The sequence below is a fragment of the Palaemon carinicauda genome, chromosome 1 (assembly GCF_036898095.1).
Source record: "Palaemon carinicauda isolate YSFRI2023 chromosome 1, ASM3689809v2, whole genome shotgun sequence".
Taxonomy (NCBI): Eukaryota; Metazoa; Arthropoda; class Malacostraca; order Decapoda; family Palaemonidae; genus Palaemon; species Palaemon carinicauda.
Genome location: NC_090725.1, coordinates 277341289 through 277348788, shown reverse-complemented (window position 1 = coordinate 277348788; position 7500 = coordinate 277341289). Strand labels below are relative to the sequence as shown.

General features: G+C 35.9%; 1 long non-coding RNA gene across 1 annotated transcript in view; it reads left to right on the top strand.

The window, feature by feature from the left end:
* LOC137644820 (uncharacterized) overlaps positions 1-7500 on the top strand; it is a 15836-nt gene that overhangs the window by 305 nt on the left and 8031 nt on the right. Inside the window, exon 2 of the long non-coding RNA XR_011045197.1 lies at positions 3769-3825. This is a non-coding gene — a long non-coding RNA (uncharacterized lncRNA). The remainder of the gene's footprint in view (positions 1-3768; positions 3826-7500) is intronic.

The window sequence follows — 7500 nt, the reverse complement described above, 5'->3', positions numbered from 1 at the left end:
AAAGCATTACTGTGTCTGTAACAATCTACAAGTTTTATTCATCAACAACGAAGATTCCTTTCATTTAGATTTAGATCTAAATACGGTACTTGGCTACTCGAGCGTTACGTTCATCCTCCTTTACTTATTGACGTGAAGTTCAAATGGCATATTTAGTTACATAACGTGGAAGGAAAATTCTCCAAGCGAAATATATTTTAAATATATTGTAAGTGAATAAGAATCGATGTGAGCAGATATTTTGGTCATAGTAAGGTCGTAAGTTCCCAACATTTTTTCCCCAAATGCTTTCGTTGATCTACAGCCAACGGGCAAGAAGAAAGGTAGCCTATACTAAACACTAGGAGACGAATGCTTTTTACACATTTGTTCATCCTGCTTTATATCGAAACAATTGATATTTTATAGCCTTTTAAATAAAATATGTGCGATTAGGCCTTTTCGAAAACCAGTTTCAATGTAGAATTATTCCGTCTGTAACAGGCTGTTGTTCATACTGAACAAACTAGCTGTTTATTATATGTGGCTTGCAAAAAATCTTAACTTATCGAATTCAATGTGAACAATCAATTGATAATTCTCAATTTCAAACGCATATTTTCTCCTTTTAATCACAATTGCTATGTCAGTTTAATTCATTATGGTCAGTGGGAAAATATCCTAGGCCTAGGTGAAAATATCCGAGGCCTAGGTGAAAATATCCTAGGCCTAGGTTGTTGAAATGCTGTTTGAACACTAGACGAAGCTTATGTCTTGATATTTGTAATTGAATGAGTTGACAACATTGGGTTGGAATTAAATTCTAAATGTATCAACTGCCACTGGGAAAAAAAACAGGCTTTTATATCCACATTCAAATTTTGTTTCTTTAGTGGCATCGGCTCATCACCCATATATCTTACGTGTCATTTGCCTTATTTATTTAATTTTTCTTCCAATTGGATTGATTTGTTGCTATTAAAATGACTAATACTCAAGTACTTTAAATATATTGAAAAGAGAGGGGAGGAGAAAAATAGCCTTCGTAGTTTTTATCTCTTTAATTGCAGCAGTATCAGTAAATATTAAGCTATAGGTTAAATGTGCGGGCAGGCAATTGTTTGGTATTCGATTATTTGGGTTTTATACGTATTCGGTAGGCGTTGTGAACAATCTTTTCTGTCTATGTATAGATCAGGGTTGAGCCTTATTTGTCATTTACTTAGGGAGTTATATATATATATATATATATATATTGTGTGTGTGTGTGTGTGTGTATATTTTAGCTAGCTTAGCCTGTAACTTAGAACTTTTCTTAACCAGTCAAACAGTCGAATGTTGAGGTTTTAGATTGCCAGCGTCGTTTATATTTTCACCATGTTTATTATTTTTAGCGCCAGTGTAAAATATATATTACCTATACAGTGAGGGTTGTGAAATGAATGGGAAATTTTAGTCTCTTGGTCAACTTGTAACTATAGAAAAGCTAGGTAAGTTTGAATTGGGTTTTATCTAGCTGTTTTTTAATAAATAATTATGAATACAGTTGAGAGTAACTGGTGTTTAAGTTTAAACGATTCCCTGAACTGATTTTAATGTTTTTTTTTTATTTGTTTATTCTAACCTTGGTGAGGTTAGGCTCGAAAGCTCGTTTTGTCGAATTATTCGGCTATTTTGTAGAAGTGTTATAACTTAGTTTAATAATATTTAGATATATATTTGGCAAGTGATAACCTATTACCGAGATAGTATTCTCGCATACACGAACCTATAAGAATGCTAAGATATTTGTGGAGATGCGGGGTGTTCCCGCCCCCCTCAAAAGGCCATTTCCCCTTTGTGGTTGCTTTTCTCCTTCCATGTTTATCTGATATGGGAACTGAAGGGAGAGGAAGGTGTATGATTAACCATGCTTGATTAATCTGTCCTATTTAAAGAATTGGTAGAATCACTTACTGTGTTATCATTAACATGATCTTTAGCCTTGTAAACTCAGAGGTCAACTATGATAATATAGTGGCGTAGGGATAAAGAATGGATACCTGTCTATGGTAGTTTTGAGACTGGTCAGTGTATGAGCCTAATCCCATTTTGTTATGTGACCACAGTATATTTTGGCGAATGTTAGCATACTACATCTTTACGGTGTAAGTTATATAGTGGCGTTTTTTTTTACTAAGAATCTCCTTTAGAGGTGAGTGGAAATAAGACCAAGGATGTTCAGGTTGGATATGATAGCCGGCCAAGCCAACCCTGACTTGGATCACGACTCCCGAGTATTGTCATCTTCATAGTGATTGTTTTGCTGGGTGGAGCAGGGCTTGGAATGCTGAAAAATTTTCCAGTAGTACACATAAGGGTTTGTTGTCTTTTTCTGTAAAAGGTTCATATCTTATTTTCATCATAGAAATGAGTTTATTATTGCATTACCTTTTCAGGTTTTATGAAAATGGAAACTCAGATATTTAGTTTGCTTGCGTAGCATAGATAATGATTTAGAAAGAGAGGCCAGGGTTTAGTTGACGACGAAGAAATACCCGATGAATTCGTCGCTTACTTTGACCTGTCTGAAGGAAGAGGGAATTTACATTTAAAGTAACATGACTCAAATTATTCTAGCAGATCCGTCAAATTCTTGTACACGATATCGTAAAATAAACCAGTCATCATAGATTGGTAACGGAATACAAGTCAACGAGAATAATTTTTGAAGTGGTCTATAATTTACACATGCTAACCGATCATTATAAATTGTTTATTTTATATTTTTCATACTGTTTAACATGTATCCTACCATTAAAACTATCAACTTTTATTTGCTTTTGAATCTTCTCAATTTATATATATCAACCATTATATTACTGCTCAAGGATTCGGGAAATCTCACCCTGATAGATAATCGGCTAGAATTTATTTTTCAGCCTGAATCTTATTTATATTATATTTTATGGAGGTTAAGGATTTTCTTTCTTTGTTGGGAAATATAACTAGTTCATCATACCACAAGGATTCTTGGATTGGAATGCGTGTAAAATTTGACCAAAATCTGGATAAAAAATTCATCGAACGAGAGGACGTGGACAAAAAGTTGGTACACGATTCCTTGTAAACCTAGGAAGGAATGGTGTCAGTATCCTGGTGGAAAACGGTCATTGTAATCTTTTGGCTTTCTTGGTAATCTTTGATTTAAAATTCACGGTGACTAAGCATGGTCAGTAGATGAACAGATTTTCCTTGTTCAAGATTTACTCTAAATAGCTGGAGGGGATTCCGACTTCTAGATGTTGTTCAAAGTTCTTTAGACAATGTATTTATGACTCATTATCTCCTTACTTAATTGTCATTGGCAATGGAATTGCTTTTTATTTGTGAAAATTTTAGGAATTTATATGAAAGAACTGTACGAGGAACATTAAATGTGCTCCTTATCCCCCTTCCATAGATGGCGTTGGAGAGAATCCTTTAAAACCCAGGTTTTTTGTTTTATTACCACTTCCCACCTCTCATCACTAATAGTGTATCACTTTGTGAACTTATATTGAAGCGATGGGTAAATTTCTTTTTGCCACATAATGTTGTTATGAATATTTCTATGGGGCTAAGTAGGCTAAAGGACATAATTAATTCAATTGGATTCGAATATTTGAATGAACAAATTTCTTTAGAGACTTTCTTTCAAGATGGTAACTTATGGTTTGTTTAAACGTTTAGTTATGATAAAAGTTAGATGTGTTAAAATCACAGAGATATTATTTTTACCATAATTGATACGAGTTCATTTTTTCTCAGGGCTCTTTAAGAATATTGCTGTACGTAGGAAAGGGCCTATCAGAAGATTTTATTAAGGTAAGTTTTTTAATCCATATTAAAAAGGATTTATGTATTTTTTCTTTTGCTTTAAAAGCATTTCATAACACTTAGGTTAGCAACCATTATGTCAAAGATCTAGGTTTCGCTGTTATGTTATCTTCAATTTCCATACAAGGCAGAAAAACTGAAGACGTATTCATGTAGGAACAGTTTGGGTGTACAGCCATATATTAAAAAAAGAAAAGAAATTAGCCTTGTTTGTTAATACGGCAGACTATAGATAGTTATAAAGTGTAAGGTAGCAGTTCGAATAGCATATGTGGTTGTATTACGCTTTATTCAGTATACTATTAGTTGAGTAAATGGCACTGTTTCTGTCATGCAGTAAGGTATTGACTTGGAACTCTAATTTCAAGCTTTTCAAGCTATTCCTTTTATTTATGGAAAATTAATACAAAATGGACAGGTGATTTTGAGGTAAATCTTTACGATTGCACTGTCACTCATAGAGATAGTTGCACTTGATTTGTGTCCTACTTTACCTTTGTTCCCACTTGGTTTCTTTGAGTTTACTGTCCAACCTCTTATAACGTTTACTTCTTATTGTAATTGCAGTCCCCCCAACCCAATTGCATTTGAATGCTGAATGACCTCACATACCCCATCGTAGGGTTATGTAGCCCAAATTTATAATTCAAATCCAAATCCTAACTTAACCTTTCCACTTACTTGAACTGGTATAAGACTCTAATCTGTAAAAGTAGGATACTTTAAATTCTAGCAAAATCATCATCATCTCTTAGGCCTATTGACGAAAAGGGCCTCGGTGTGATTTCGCCAGACGTCTCTATCTTGAGCTTTTAATTCAATACTTCTCTCACTTCACGCTTCATAGTTCTCAGCCATGTAGGCCTGGGTCTTCCAACTCTTCTAGTGCCTTTTGGTGCCCAGTTGGAAATTTGGTGAACTAATCTCTCTTGGGGAGTGCGAAGAGCATGCCCAAGCCATCTCCATCTACCCCTCACCAGGATCTCATCCACATATGGCACTAGAGTAATCTCTTTTTTAGTTTCATCAGATTCTGTTGGAGATTGTTTCATTGTCACACTACAACTCATGTCCATCAGTAACACAGATCTTGCTAAACTGATATATAGCCTGATTTTTATATGTAATTTCAGGCGATTATATTTCCAAATTTTACTTAACATAGCCATTGTCTGATTTGCTTTTTTCAATGTTTCACTTAACTCCAATTCTAATGACCCTGTATTGGAGATCATATTTCCTAAATACTTAAATGATTCTATCTCATTAATCCTTTCTTCCAATGATATTTAATCTTCCATTGCATATTCCGTTCTTATCATCTCTGTCTTCCTTTATTTATCTTGAGCCCAACCTCATGTGATATTTCATGTATTCTGGTAAGCAAGCTTTGCGAGTCCTCTGGTGTTCTGCTAAGGCTACGTTTCCACTAGGCTGCAAAACGCTGCTTCTGTTTTTCGCAGCCTCTGCCCGTGCTGTTCCCACTAGGATGCAAAACGCTGCTTCTGTTTTTCGCAGCCTCTGCCCGTGCTTTCTCTCTCTCTCTCTCTCTCTCTCTCTCTCTCTCTCTCTCTCTCTCTCTCAAAATGGCTTTTCTATGCAAGTGTTAAACATTATGATAGTCAAGGTTTTCAATTTGTGAAAGCCTGATTACTCTCTCTCTCTCTCTCTCTCTCTCTCTCTGTCTGTCTGTCTCTCTCTCTCTCTCTCTCTCTCTCTCTCTCTCTCTCTCTCTCTCTCTCTCTCTCTCTCTCTCTCTCTCTCCTCTCTCTCTCTCAACATCATCTGAGTTTGTCCCCTCTTTTCTCCTTTGGTCCTTAGTTTACTCTCTCCGTCCACATCTCTGCATAATTCTCCCTTTCCCATAATTATCACCTCCTATCCGTCTTCCCCTCTGTTGTTTCGATTTCCCCTTCTCCTTTCTTCCCTGTTTTTTTGTGAACCACAAACAGCCGTTCGTCAGTCAACATGAACACGAAAATATTCAGTTATTATTTCATGGCGTACGTGGATATTTCACTTACGAAAGAACAACTCGCAACACCTTCCTCCATCAATGCCTGAAAGCGACTGACGCAGCCGCTGCTCTCAGGGTAGTGGAAACGGCTCCATAGAAATGTATATACCACTAACACAGAAGCTGCGTTACGCAGCTTCTGTTTATGTAGGAACACCGCTCGTGTAGAGGCTGTGTTTCGCAGCTTCTATGAAGCGGCGGCTAGTGGAAACAGCTCCATAGGATTACATGTATCACCTAAACTCAGGCAGAGGCTGCGAAAAACAGAAGCAGCGTTTTGCAGCCTAGTGAAAACGTAGCCTTATGAGGACACCATCATCAGCATACTCTAGGTCAGCTAATTTCTTATTAACAATCCAGTCCAATCCTTCTCCACCATCTCCAACTGTTATACGCATTACAAAACCCATGAGGAGGATAAACAACATAGGTGACAACACATTCCCTTGGAGTACTCTGCTGTTCACTGGAAATTCATTACTTGCTGTGGTCATGAACAGCCTTAATTAAATTTACATATTTAATAGGAATTCCACAATAACGCAGGACTCTCCACAAAATTGGCCGGTGCATACTATCAAAGGCTTTTTCATAATCCACAAATGCCATCAACAGTGGATTTCTATATTCTATGCATTGCTGTACAACATGTCTGATTATGAAAATGTGGTCATTACAACTACCTTTTCCAACTCTCACTTGTTCATCTCTCAGCTTTTCATCAATCTTTCTATCAAGTCTTTAAAATAAACATGCTATATATTTTCATGACAACTGACGTAAGTGTGATGCCTCTGTAATTATTGCAATCAGTGAGTTATTTTTTTTTGCCATTTTCATCAACACTCCTAGCTCGCATTCATCAGGTTTTGCTTCTTCATGCCACATTCTACAAAATAATCTTGTAAGAATTCTGGTAGGCTAGTTACTTCATGTTCGGCCAGTATCATCTCAACAGTTATTCCATGAAACACACACACACACACACACACACACACACACACACACACACACACACACACACACACACACACACACACATATATATATATATATATATATATATATATATATATATATATATATATGTATATATATTTCAACTGATTGGCTTATGTCATATTCATATTTGACCATGAATATTAGAGAAAACCACCTGCTCATGAGTTTTCATAGCCCCCATATGAAAACAATTATGGTGGATCCTACGTGAAAACTATCATTTTACATTACTTACGTAAATGGCTGGTTTTTTTTTTTTTTGCCCCTATCACACTTGGGAAAACCTATGCCCAAGAAGACCTACGATAAGATTTGTGTCGTGTACATTCTTGCGTATATATATATTTAAGATATCACAACATATTTCTGGGGGGATAGAACTAATAATTTGCACAATAGTAATAGTAAAAATTTCATAAACTTAAACAGTTGGAAAAATATAGGTTTCATGTAATTGGGAGGAAATCAAGTTATCATTATTACATGTAATACATGTTCCACAAATGATCTTTTCTCTATCGCAGGTTAGTTCTCTCGCAAATGAAATTTTACCCATGCTTCTTTGTTCTGGCAAATGGTGCAGTACTCATATGTTACGCACGCCAAGCATGTGGGTAATTATTTCAGTGGTAATTTTGGTTTTC